Source organism: Melopsittacus undulatus, chromosome 8 (genome assembly GCF_012275295.1).
Source record: "Melopsittacus undulatus isolate bMelUnd1 chromosome 8, bMelUnd1.mat.Z, whole genome shotgun sequence".
In the NCBI taxonomy this organism is placed as follows: domain Eukaryota; kingdom Metazoa; phylum Chordata; class Aves; order Psittaciformes; family Psittaculidae; genus Melopsittacus; species Melopsittacus undulatus.
In genome coordinates, this window is record NC_047534.1 from 5770035 (window position 1) to 5783703 (window position 13669).

Here is a 13669-nt window from a genome sequence, read left to right on the forward strand (position 1 = left end):
TCTTCCAACAGCACTGATGGGAAGCAGGGGTGTGTTGGCCAGAGAGGTCTGACTGGGAAGGCAGCACAGGCTCCCATCCCCTCTGCACTTAATTGCACAAAGGTCTGCAGCCAAGCATCCTTTTAATGAGGGTCTGATTCCTGATGCATATTCTGTGAATCACTGCTAGGAATAACTTTGAGGTCGTATATCCTGCCTGACTGCCTGCTGAGCTGGGTGTAGTGTTTAGGGGTTCAGCTATTTCATGTGTCTTGGGGTTATATGGGAGCACACTGAGAGCTCCCTGGCCTACAGTCCTGTCCAGCTACACCATGTTTAGCTGCATTTCACTTGCTTTTTCATTGGATCTTCTGTGCCACTATATACTTCCCAAAAAATCCACTACAAGAAGCAAAACAACCAGCAGAAGGAAGCTGGTTCCCCCTCTTGCTTTTCTCAAGTCTCAAATCTTTTGCCTCAAAAGCCAGGCACATCAATGCCTTCCTCCTCTCCACAGTGTGGCCTCTTGGATAGCTGTGAAGGAATTTGCACCTGGAATTTCCTATGAGGCTGAAGTTGCTGTTAGCTTGACTGTGGGGAAAAGGAGTCCTTTGGAGACTCCTTCAAGGCTTGGGCTCCTTACCAGTGCTAACCCTCCCTATGGGGAGGAGGCAGGATGGACAGATAGATGGATGGGCAGGCAGTGTGTTGGCAGCACTTGGCAGAACGGTGCCTTTGCACTGAGCTGGACCAAGGCCCTTTTAATGAGTTATTCTGGTCAGGGCAGCCCGCCAAGACAATATTAACATTGATGTTTAGACTAATGGCAAAACCGGCTTCCAAACCCATGGTGGTCAAGGAGGGAAAAGGGGCTGCTGCCTGCACACAGCAGGGACCAGCACCACTGACATGGGGAAATGGGAGGCAAGAGGACAAACAGTGAAAGGCAGCATCTCCTCCCACCACCAACATCCCCTGCAAAGGGAACAGACCTCACACTTGCACTGCCCTTTGCATTTGTTGGGGGATTTTCCCCTCCATCAGCCCCTCGCCCCCTCCAGCAGTGTGTTCTGTGGGGTGCAGGGTCCCCCACAGCCCTGCAGCCAACACAGCCATTGTCAGGGCTTTGTCAGGAACCAAACACAGTAACTGTTTAACGATTTAACTGCACTAATGAATATTGGGCCAGATATTTTCAAGGCCTGTTCAGACTGATTACTTGGAGAGCTGAGTATGTCTACCAATTACCCAGGCAATTAGGCAACTAATTAAACACTTACCCTCAGCTTCATAAACAGAAGAGAGAGAGAGGGGGGGGGAAGGAGGGAGGGAAAGAGCTGGCTCCAGTTTCTGTGAAATATTAGCTGTCAGAAATTGCCGCTTGCAAGGAAAGGTAGACAAAGGGAGAGGGATCCAGGCAGACAGAAAGACTGACAGCTCAATGGGGGGACCACAGCCCTCAGACCCTTCTCTTCACCAGCACCAACAGCATGGAAGGGTGTGGAGCCACTGGGTTAGCCCTGCCTGGACAGGCAGTGGGCTTCAGGACACATCCAAGCCATTGCTCCCTGCCCCTTTCCTGCTTGCCTGCAGCCACCCGGCCAGCAGAGTCAGGGCTCATCAACACACCCTCATCCAGGATGATGCTGGCAGGGAGGTGATGGGAGGATGCTCACTCCCAGAGGTGCCGGAGCACCCATCAGCTCCCATCCCATGCAAAAATGCACATGGTGAAAGGAGAGAGCAGCAAGCTGCAAGCCAGAACAGTGGGAGAATTGGTTTGCAATGAGGAATAAGCAGAAATGGCTCCAGAGTCTGCATGCAATAGAGTTTATGTCAGTTTAGGACACTATAGTTTCATCCTTTCAGGCATTTTTAGGAGCAGCACTGGTGACCAGCTCATCTTGCCAAGGGCCAGAAGATGGAGGTCATGCACAGATTAAATCCTGCATCTGGCATTTGCTCAGGCCACTGCTACAAGGGAGTTTAATGCTAAACCCAAAGTTCATGTGCCAAAGTGAAGCAGTGTGGTTCCCTCCAGGTAAGGCCCATAAGAGGCATTTCACATTGGGGTCTACACTTCTTCCCTGCTCAGCACTGGTGGTAGGAACCAGCCAGGTCCTGCTATTCATTTAATCTCTGTAGAGACATGTATTTTGCTAGGAATAATAGACTCAGGAAAGAATGTTGTTGGAGGGCATTCAGAAACACTCAAGGCTTTGGGGCAAATTTTGACATAAAGTTCTTGCCTGGAAAACAAAGTTAAAACATTGGGGAAAGTGGAAATATTTTAATTAATTTTTAATTATTTTGCTGTAATAATTTTTAATTATTTTTTCCCTTTAAAAATATGCTGTCCATTTTCAGAGGTAGGTTTTGGAGAATTTGAAGACTGCTGGGGAGCTGTGCTCTTGACTGATGCAGGGTCAACCCCATGGTAGCGATGAACCTGCTTGGAAACCCACGAAGGCACCGACAATAGTTTTTTAGCAGGTTGTGAAGATATCTGTCAATTTTTAGGTGAATCCAGGTGCAGATCTGGAACCAGAATGGGATCAGATTGATGCTCAATGATAGATTATTTTTACGTCACATCCTGGGATATTTCAAGGGGTACATTTTGTGTGCCTCTGAGATATTCACAAAGCTGAAAGGGAAGGAGGAAAATCCTGAAGTCTCTTTACACTGAGACACTTCGAGACCAGAGATGTATTTGCTTTTTTTGATACTGTTCATCTTAAAGTAATGCTTCCTTCTAAAGACCATAACAAGGTGGATCAGATTGCTCAGGGGTAATTCCAGATATTGCAGAGGATAAAATCAGCCCAGTGAAGGTGGGACACTACAGGAGCCACCTTGACAAGCTATATAATGGCAGTACGGGCAGATGGGCTTCATCTTACTCGTGAATATTCAGATATAGATGTACCTTTGATGAGCACAGTGATGGAGCTGGTTGGAATAACTGGATGTGACACACAGTTGATAACGCACAGATGGCATTTAACAAGGTAAATGAGTGAGCTGATGGGCTTCAATGGAGCCTTCAGACAAGGCAGAGGTAGAGTTTGCATAGCCCTGGAGTTTGAATGACACAGAAGCTATTCGCAGAAGGGCTCTCTCTGTACCTGCTGGAATAGCATGTCTAGGTTCAGGGCAGCTATGACTGCCTAATTCCTCTTTCCAAGCCCTCCAAGACTTTTTCACTCTTTGGGATTGTGGTCCTTCAGAAATAGCCCCTCTATTGCTGTGTACAGCATAACCCCCCTACTGAATGTAGCAACTGATGAGCTGGTTTTATTCAGATCTCATTTACTAAATCTCTTGCTGTGCATTCCAGATTTTAAAGGCTTCCAGTCTCTTTCTGACTCCTCCACTCTCCACCTTTCTGAGATGCAGCCCTGCAGAGCTGAGATTCCAGAGGCCCTAGGGACTGTAGGACTGCTCTCTGGCAAGCAGATGTCCAAGTGACATGGACAAAAGGTCAATCAGCTGTAGGAGACCATGCAACCATGGTGGCCTGTGGTCACAGAGCAGCCTATAGCAGCATCGTTTGGTGATGCCAGCTTCTGCCTTACATTTCATTGGGGAGCAGGGATGTCTCCACCTTTGTGGAGGTGGGGCCAGGGCAGGACTTGCTTGAACTGGTTTTGCTTCCATAAGGGAAAGCAAAATACCCTCCCAGTAACAGTTGTGTCTCTAATGTACCGTGGGGCTCTCTTGGATTCAGACCCACTGGGGGCCAGGAGAGTTTTCTCACTGGCTCTGGGGATGCAGGATGGGATCCTTAACTATTACTCCAAACAAAACAAGCTGTCCTGGTAATTGGGGTAGGTCTGCTCTCGCGCCGGAGCGTTGAAATGTTTATTGTGTGAAACATCAGAAAAAGGAAAGGAATCTGCTGGGAGCACTTGGTTCATTCCCGTACAACATGCCCCGAGTCTCTGTTTGAATGCCGGGTCTGTGGCATGGAGACGGGAGCTTGTTTTGATAGTTTCCCTGCATTCAGAGGCATGAACACTTTACAGTTTTCTGTTTAAATGACCCATTTCTGAGAGCGGAAAGCACCAGCCAATAAGCGCCCGGGCCCCTCCGTATGTATCCGGAGTTTACAAACCGTCCGCACCGATCCGTGGTAGTTAATGGACACTCCTGCTGCTTAGGGGGGCTGGAAAACTGTTCCAGGTGACTACCAGCCTCGGCTAGAGACAGCCCAGTCCCCAGAGGTCTGAGGAGACACATGAGAATGAACTCAGCGTTTCTCTCGAAGCATGACGTTGATTAATGACGGGACAGAGCTACGTCCTGCTGGCAAGCAGCTCGGTTGATGCAATCTGCAGGGAATAGCTGTGTATAAAGGAACTGAGCACCAGTGTTCACAATGAGCCAGCCGCCCAGTGTCCGTAAGAGGCTTTCAGACATAAAATTGGCAAACAGCTTCTTGCAGTTTCAGAGCTACACCTCATCCCTGTGGGCTTTTGTCACCTGCTCACCCATTGTCACCTGGTGTTTTGGCTTCAGCCACCTTGGGGACCAACCTCTTTTAGAGGTGGGTCTGGGTTTGGACCAGACTGGCCTGTAAGAATCTGGAGCAGTGCTTCTTCTGTCAGGAACACTGATTTTCCTTCTTTGTGTTGTTTCAGTTCCAACCTGGGCTGTCACAGATGATGGTTGAGAATAGAAGAGACCATGCATTGATCTAGTCCATCTTTCTGTATAATACCAATTGCAGGAGCAGAAAGGTGGGAAAGGAGGTAGAGGGGATGCTGAAAAACCTAATTCTTTTGGGGTTCTAACTGTTCACATCTGCCACCTTAAGGAATTTTAAACATGGCCTGGGAGCTTGAGCTCAACCTAAAACCTCATCTCTCCTCAGTGGACAATGGTGGGCACATCTGACATGTGGCTCTGAACAGCCCTTCTTAGGGGTCTCTGAGCTGGGCATGACAAACACTAACACATCAGCTTAGTTGGAGCTGATCCTGCCTGGATATGATCTTCTAGTCTTCGTTACCTTCTCCAGGAGGAGTCTGTTTTCCCACCCACCATTGATATGTGTGTAACAAAGGCCTATACACCATGTGTGCTATTGCTGTGGGAGGCTGCTGCTTTCTGCTTGCTCTCTGCACTGGCCAGGGAGGACTGGGATTATCTCAGATATTGTATGAAATAGTAGTTTAGTGCCTAGGAAGAGCTGGAAAATCCTCTTCCAACAGGCTAACCCTGCAGCCTTGCAAGAAGTTTCCTCCAGACCTGATTCCCTTCTCACCCCAGAAGTGTTGAACATCCCGTCTTTGCTCCTTTGGGTAGGCAGAGGAGGAAGACCCTAATGTCTTTGCCATCTCAGCACTGTGCAGACGCTGAGTGAGCGTGGATGTCCTAGCATCTCTCTTCCCATGTGCTCTGCATCTGATGCTTCCTGGGAGCTCCTTGTGCAAAGCTAAAAACATCTGCAAAAGCAAAGGTTAAGAAAGCTGCTGAGGATTCATGTTACCTCTCCCCCTCAAGGACTCTGTGACTTCCATTCACACCACTTCCCACATAATCAAAAAACAAACCTTGAATGCCCAAGAATGTAACTTTTCTCAGAGGTAGGACACACTGGTTGTAAACCCTTTGTAAAACAGCAGGTTTCCTGGTAAAACACACTGGCTGTTTCCCAAGGGGGGTGATGCTGTCTCTGCAAACCCAAGCAAGACTCACAGCAGGCGGCTTATGCAAACAGATGCCAGGGCAGGAGTGGTTTGGGGTGAGGGGAGGTACAAAGCCTGCTCTGCTGCTGCTGGGATGGTGTGTGAGGAGCCACACAGGCCACCCTTTCATCTCCTGCTGTCCTTGGAGGATGGCAGGAGCACAATGATTTAGCAATGTCTTACCAGCCCCCAACTAGAGCTAAGACTCACCCAAGCTCCCTGCTGAAGATATGCCATGCCTCTTCCCAAAAGCTTTATTTTGATACAACCACAGACAAACTGGAAAGGAAAAGGGAAAACTTGACAGGAAAAGGCAAAGGGAAATCCAATGGACTTTGCAAGACCAGAGATAAGAAGCTCCCAGTCAAGGCATCAAACCATCCAAGTATCACCAAGATGCCCAAGGGTTTGCTTTCATGAAGACTGTGTTTGCTGGAGTCATCCAGATTAAGCTCCCAGCACATCACACACACACAGGAAGCAGAATATTAGGACTTGGAGGATGCTCTTTTAAAAGCTGCATATTCTTTTGGGTGTCTGCCATCATTTGGAGAGCTGGAAATGGAACAGAAGTCCATGTCTGTCTGTTTAACACAGGCCAAGCTGTGTCTGCATATTTATTTATATCCAGCACATATAATGTACACTCCGGTTTCCGTAACCCACTCTCCAATGGTGCAGCTGAAGATGCAGCATCCCACTTACCCTTAGCTCAGACAATGCCAGGAGACATCCATGGCTTTCTGTGACATACAGAAGGAAAATGCCTGTTTATTTCTGCGTGAGCAGCGGGTTTCCTCTGGGATGCCTTGATTGATACACTGCTATTGATTCAAGCAGCAGCTGGACTGGACGCAGGGCACCCAGATTCAAAACCAAAGGGAAGCACGAGTGCGGACCACAGCTGGCCTGCCTCCCCTTCCTGCCTGAAGCCTCCTGACCCCTTTCCTATTAACCACAGCCCCAAAGGAAGATGCTGGCAGGGTGGCTGCCACCTTCAGGCTCTTTAGCAGCACCCTCCCCAGCCTTGGCCCCTGAGCCCCATCCAGGCTGATGCTGAGCCCACCTGCAATAGGACATCTAATGGGCTGGTGGAACAGCTCCAAGGCACCTCTGGAGCTGGAGAGGTTGCAGACATGTGGGTCAGGTTGATTTCTTCCCTTCCATGGGCTGACATAGTCATATGGCAGCAGCAGACAGACAGGACAGGGAGGAAACCACCAACAATTAAAATGGACAGATGTAGGGTTTTGAGTTAATGGAGGTGAAGGAAGCCTTGTCCTTTCCAACAACCTCTGTTTGTGTTTATTCCTGTGGTATTTCTTTTTAAGCCCTGTTGAAACACTGGAGAGGACAGAGGGGAGAAGCAAGAATCATAGAATCATAGAATGGGTAGGGTTGGAAAGGACCTTAAGATCATCCAGTTCCAACCCCCTGCCATGGGCAGGGACACCACACACTACACCATGTCATCCAACTCCATCCAACCTGGCCTTGAACACTGCCAGGGATGGAGCATTCACAGCTTCCTTGGATGAATGCTGCCTTCTGGAAAGCAATTGGTGTAAAGTAATAAATGAGACAACAAGGCAACCTCAAATACAGGTGGGAGCAGAGTGAACATGTAAAAACTTCCGGACAGGTATATTTTATTCCCTCTCCAATAGAAACCAGTTGAAGGAGTTTGGGATCCAGCTCCCACATTCTCCACAGTTCAACAGAAGGGGATGTCTCTGCTCCCTGTTTCTAGCACAGGTCCACAACTAAAAGCCAGAACTGTTGTGCCTGGAATTTCTTTTCATCACTTCATACCTGCATTGAGGTGTTTCCAGTCTTGTGTCCTCCTGGTGCCAAAGGAATATGCCAGCACTTGGATGTGAAGTATGGCAAAGTTTCCAGAGGGCAGGAAAGAAATTCCCCCCTGGAGTCTGGAAAGACCCTATCGTTTAAATTAAATGTTAGCCTTTGCAAAGACAAAAAGAGCACTGTCTCCAACAGAGCTGCATGGCGACATGGCTAATATTTATTACAGTGCAGGTAGTTTAAGAAAACAGAGGCATTTCACTGGAGATTTGGATCTTCAGCCTAAATAGGAGCTTGGACTGGAAAGGTTCAGTTGCTAATTAAATCTAAGTTGGACACTGTTCCATAGAGGACAGATTGTAACTATAAGAGGATGTTAATGTGGATTTTAAATATTTATTATAACTGAGGTAGGTTATAAAAACAGACATTCTTCCTTTCAACACTCTATAATGTCAGATTTAGAGGTTTGTCTCGGGCTGTGAGTGATTTCCCAGCAGCTGTCAGGGGCTGGAGGGCAATTTATCACCCTCCCAGTGAGAGATCTCTCCGGACAGTGAAAGATTAGCACGCTGATTTATGGTGCGCAAGGCAAAAACAACGCTGCTGGAGCGGGTGCCTGGGTGCTGGTTTTCACACACCTGTTCCCAGCCCGGACACACGAGTCGGTGATTTCACTTCTCCAGAGGCGCCTCGTGGAGTCAGACTTTAAATCACCCCAGTACCATGAGCCGGGACCAGGAGGTCCCACTCCAAGGATGGCATGGGCTGAGTGGGCTGGGGCAGCGGGGATTGGGTTTTAAGGGCTTTACAGAGCCAGGCGTGGTTGGAAGCTTGTGGTTCCTGCTAGGGTTGGGATTTGTCTTTGCCAGGGATTTGTTGGGGTGATGGGGCAAGAGCTGGCAGTGATGCACACTCCTCTGCAGAAAGGGGAGGAGCTTACCAAGGACCAAACAGGCAGTATTTTATCCCAGATCATTGCCCTTTGGAGGGCATTAAGTACCATTCCTCACAGACAGGCATGCATTTGTCACTTCCGAAGAGCATATCCCCACAAGGGTTAAAGCCCCTTACTCTGCCCCACAGGGTAAATCTGCTTTCAACCATGATTCCCATGTCTCCTGACGTGGGTATGCTCACACCTTGGTCCCCCACCCTTCTCCTGAAGCCAACCCATGGACAGCCCCAGTCTCTGCCCAGCCCTGGCAGCATGGTGATGGGCAGCCCTGCATTGGTGCTCCTTACAACCAGCCCTATGCAGCACAGCTCCTTCCAAGGGACACCAGGAGCAGGGGGCCTGACTGCCCCTGGGTTTCATGATCACAGCAGCTGCTGCATTATATAGACTCTGCTGGATAAATGAATTTATGAAGATGCTTGTTCTGTTTAGCTTCTCCTCCTCCTCATGTCTTCTCCTTACCCCCTCTTCTCTTCTTTCTGAAGACACTTATTAATAGGCATGTCTTCAACACATGTTCAGGACCTTGAAAGCCCATCATCAAAAGATGAAAGGGAAGGGACAAGAGGGAGCTGGGGCATGGGAATGGCAGGAGAGCCATGCAGGAGGTAGGGGTATGAGGAACTGTGGTTAATGATGTTCTGTTTGAGGGCAGGACCGAGGGCCCTCAGTCTTCTCAATTTAGGAACAACTCCTGAAGGAAACTCCATGCAGGTGGCTTGGCAAAGCAGAAGAGACCACCAGCACTTGCTGGTGAAATGCCCCATCCCATACATCAGCTGCCAACTATTGGTGCTGCAGGTTTCACCTCCGTAGCCACAGGACGGGGTAAGGATGGAAGTGATAAATGACCACATCACCTGCACAAGTGGTGGGGAGTGAAAAGTTGATGGGGATCTCCCAGTGACCTCACTGCTGGAGCCCAAGATGTGCCTGGTGTAGAAATAGCTCTGGTTTGTCCACCTTGGAAATAACATGACTATAGGGAGCTGTAGTGCTGGCTCTGGGGAGAAATGTCTGCAATACTCTGTGGACAGTGAACGGAGGTATTTTCTGTGAGCCCAATAGAATTGAGCTGGAAATTTCATTCAACAGGAAAATGATGAAAACTGTGGCTTTGTGGTGAAAATATCCTTTAAAGCCAGATAAATAGCTTTGTTTTCAGGGAAGCAGATGCATCCAAAAGGCAAGCTGACCTGTTCCTCATGTGGAGTCAAATGCACACAGGCTGAGTCATGCTCTGATGGATCATCTCTCCACAAACTTCGTGATCCTGGCATGGAGGAGACACCCAATTTTCACATACCTGAACCTGCGTGCCCATAAAAAGCTACAAACCCCTACAGAGGTCCCCAGACTGGTGAGTGCCAGACCTTGATACCCAGGTCTGGTCCTGCTTCCTCCCTTCCTCATCCTGGGATTTATCGATACCTTTGCATGCTTTGTCTCCCCCAGCATAGCACAGTTGATGCCCACATCCTGAGACATGGATACGCTTGTGCAGCTTAGTCAATTAGAGGAGACCGTGCCATCATCTGATTTGGTTTGTTACTTAGGAAAGGCGACAGTGGAGACAGGATTGATTCAATAGTCTAAGACAAAGCTTAGATAGGGAGGGATGCTCGAATAGGGGGCTGTGTGTAAGTGTTAGTGATTGGTTTTAAATCAGTCTTCCTTCGCCCTGGATTTCATGTGGAGGGGGGGCTGAGACTGAAAATCCTCTTGTGGGAGAAAACGTGCTAAAAGGGCAATTTACTCACTCCCTGCATTGCCATCCAGGCTCAGCAGGGCTCTGGAGCTGTAGGAGGCCTTCTAGTTAAACACTTAGAGTGGAAAAAACAACTTTCAGGTGTGGTTTATGACGTATCAGAAACAGACCCTGTGGGTCTGCCTGGTGCACAGCCATTTCCAAGAGGCAGGAAAGCATCCAGAGCACCCAGAGCCTCAGCAGGACTGAGCTGGCACCAGCTCTCATTTGGGCATCCTCCATGGGAAGGAAAAGTCTGGGACAGTCTAAGATTCCGCACCATTAATGGGAATGTGTATGCAAGGGAGGAAGGGCTCAGAGGGGGTCACTTCTAGGGGTTTTCTTAAGAGTGGGAGAAGAGTTTGGGTATGGGACCCTGTCTCTCAACTCAGGATGGGGTGTTTGGGAAGGGGATGCTGTTTCTTGCTGAGATGTGTCTTCACTGCAGACAGAATTGCTGGGTTAAAAACCTCCACAGAAACATGCGTTTAAATAAATGAATCTTGCAGAGCGAAATATGGCTCAGAAATCCAGGAGAGAATCTGATTCCCCCTTCCAGAAATGTCCTGGTCACTAAACCAAAATGGTTTTAAATCAAAGCTGCTGAAGAATTCCATTAAACAGGCTGAGTGGGAGAAAAGAGGCCGTGTGCAGCAAATAACTGCATTAGCCACACGACAAAACAAATATAACAAAAGCCTCCAAACAAAATTGCATTTCACAATTAAGGAATGAATAACTCTTTAGACAAAAGCAAGGCAATGGAAAAAATTCTAGCCTAGACTGACGCTTCTAATTGTCTTTCTTTTAGCTCCTCTGTTCACTGATCCATTGAGCAATGATAAAGGCATTAAATTTGGTGATTATGTTCAGTGTTTCTAATGACAGTGAGCTGCCTGCGACTTGACTGGCACTGCTCAGGTGTGGGTTGGAGGGAGCTGTGTGCAACTGGCTATACAGAGGAGGCAAATCAAGGTAAAGCATCTCAAGCACCTCCATCCTTAGCAAGAGTTTTGCCCCTCAGTTAAGGTAATGCTCCAGAGTGTCACTATAGAGGAAAAGTCCTGCTGGAGATGGTTATGGTGCATTAGGCTCCAGTGATGCCCTGGAACAGGAAGCCCCTCAATGCCTGGTGCTCAAAGCCTGGCTCTGTTCCAAGGGTGCTGAGAGGTGCTGAAAGCACTTGAGCTGGGCTGTCTCATGCACAGTAAGAGTGTTCTGGCATCAGAGCATCAGATTCTCCCTTTTATTTGTTTTCTTAACTGTAGGAACTTGCTTTCCCAAAGCACATCCCCAGCTACTGCTGGCTTAGGCTTCCTTCTGATTCAGATCAAGTTTGTACTTATGGCTTTGATTGAAATAGGCATGTGATCTTATTATCCATATGTCCACCGGGGTGCATGTCACAGCTTGCCTAGCACATGGTAGTGCTTATAATATCGTTAACAATGTCTGAATAACAACTGTTAGTTAGAGTCAGCCTTTATTATCACATAGGGCTTCACTTGATCTTCTTTGATTATAATTTTTTTCCATCTTGTTGTGAATATCTCCCAATCCTGCACTAATTAAAGGCAGTCGCCTGCAGAAGGATGCAACAACACCTTTCAAAGGCATTTGTGATGGCCTTGATGTAGGTGAGAGGTGGGATGTTTTAAACACTGGTCCCAGTGGTCCCAGGCAAGCCAATGCCTGAGTTATGTGACCCAAGTCTTCAGTGTCTCTGCTCCTTCCAAATCAGATCAATGCAGAACAAGACCTGGTGACTGAAAATGGGCTTGAACTCCTTCCTGCTGGAGTTTAAAACTCCACCACCTTGCTGTTTTGTGAGAGACATTAACTTCCCTTTGCCTGTTTGCAGAGTGCTCACATCCTCGCTTGGGCTTTGTGCCTGCTGACAACATCTCTGCTCCCAGGGGCGGGTGTGATAGGCTGCAGCCCATGGGAACATGACATGCAGTGTATTTCACACGATGAGGCAGTATCAGAGTCAGCAATGTACTCCAGCCCCTCCTGAGTCTAATGATCATAACTATTGCTTTGCATGGATTTATTCAGCACCTTTTCCTCCACCTCTCTCCATGCTTTAGCAAGTATCTGGGGTTCCATTAGCATCCTCAGGTTAGGAAAGTTCCCAGCCTTGGGGATGTCCTGAGCATCAGGGAAAAAGGAGCAGGTTTTGCCCTGCATTGATGACATGAGTTTAATGCCTCTTCCCTTTCAAGTGTGTGTGCTGTGATGTATTGACCTGCTGTGTTTTTTCAGTTGTGTTGTGATTTGGAGGAAAACAGCTTTTGTCTTGCGAGCAAGGCAGGTCTGAGCTGGGGCAGCCTGAGCAGGGTGAGCTCTTAAAACTCTGCTACATGGTAGGCAGAAGGAGAGGAAGAAAGTCTCCATAGCATGGGAGGAGTGTGGAGTTTCTATCTCCATTAGGCTGGACACACAAGTCACAAAGCAGACGGTGACCTGGTTACAAGCCTTCTTTCTCTCTCCAGTGCTTCCCAAGGGCTGGGCTTGCCCCCAGCCTGAACTGGAAGAGAGGCGGAAGAGAAGCTGATGTGAATATCCGCACTCCAACACTGCTGCCTGCATTGCCCCTACACTGGGAAACTGCTCTGCTCCCTATAGAGTGTCTTTTCATAGGGTTGCTGCACATGCACACACATTGCCACGTGTGCTTCCTCCTCTGCAGTGGCCTGCTCAAGGATAGGAGTTGCAGGACACCAGCCACAAGTTCTCCCATGCACATGTGCATTAAAGCATTGATGTTCCTTTCCCCCCATGAGATGCCCCGTGCATTTCCTTCTCTTAGAAAACAGCCTCAGCACACGGATTCCTCCTCCTGGCACCTCCAACTGCCCTGGCACAGAGTATTTCCCTTGTCAAACTGGCCTTGCTGTGATCAGACAGAGCCAAGACAGGGTGCCATCCTTTGTCAGCCACCAGTGGGTTCAGAAGAATCTTTGGCTTCCCACCTCCAGCCAGATTCATCCCCAGGATGGACAAAGAGACCTACCCCTGGACCACACAACCTTGAGCAGCTTCCAAGTGCTTGTCACCCAAACTCATTGCTCTCTGCTTCCCTTTATGCTGTTCTTTTCCAGACCAGTCTTTCCAAGCTTTACTTACAATGACTCAAATTTGATGTGAGCTTTTGAGAAAAAGGGCAGTATTGAGAATGAAGCTGGAAACATGAGATCAGAGGGTCTGGAGACTGCTGCCACAGGCCCAGGCACAATGAACGTGACCGTACATTGATTTGTACATTGTGTGCCCTGACTGCAGCCATCCATGCCTCTCCAGCGAGCAGAATGCACCATGTACTTAACTAATGAATTAAACAACTATAATTAATTCTATTTAGAAGATGCCTCTAGGTATATTTACAACAAGAACAATAAAAACAATAACACATTACATGATGCCAAGCAGCATTAGTTAATGCAAACAAGAACACGCTGCAACCAAGCCCCAGGACTGGCTGCCCTG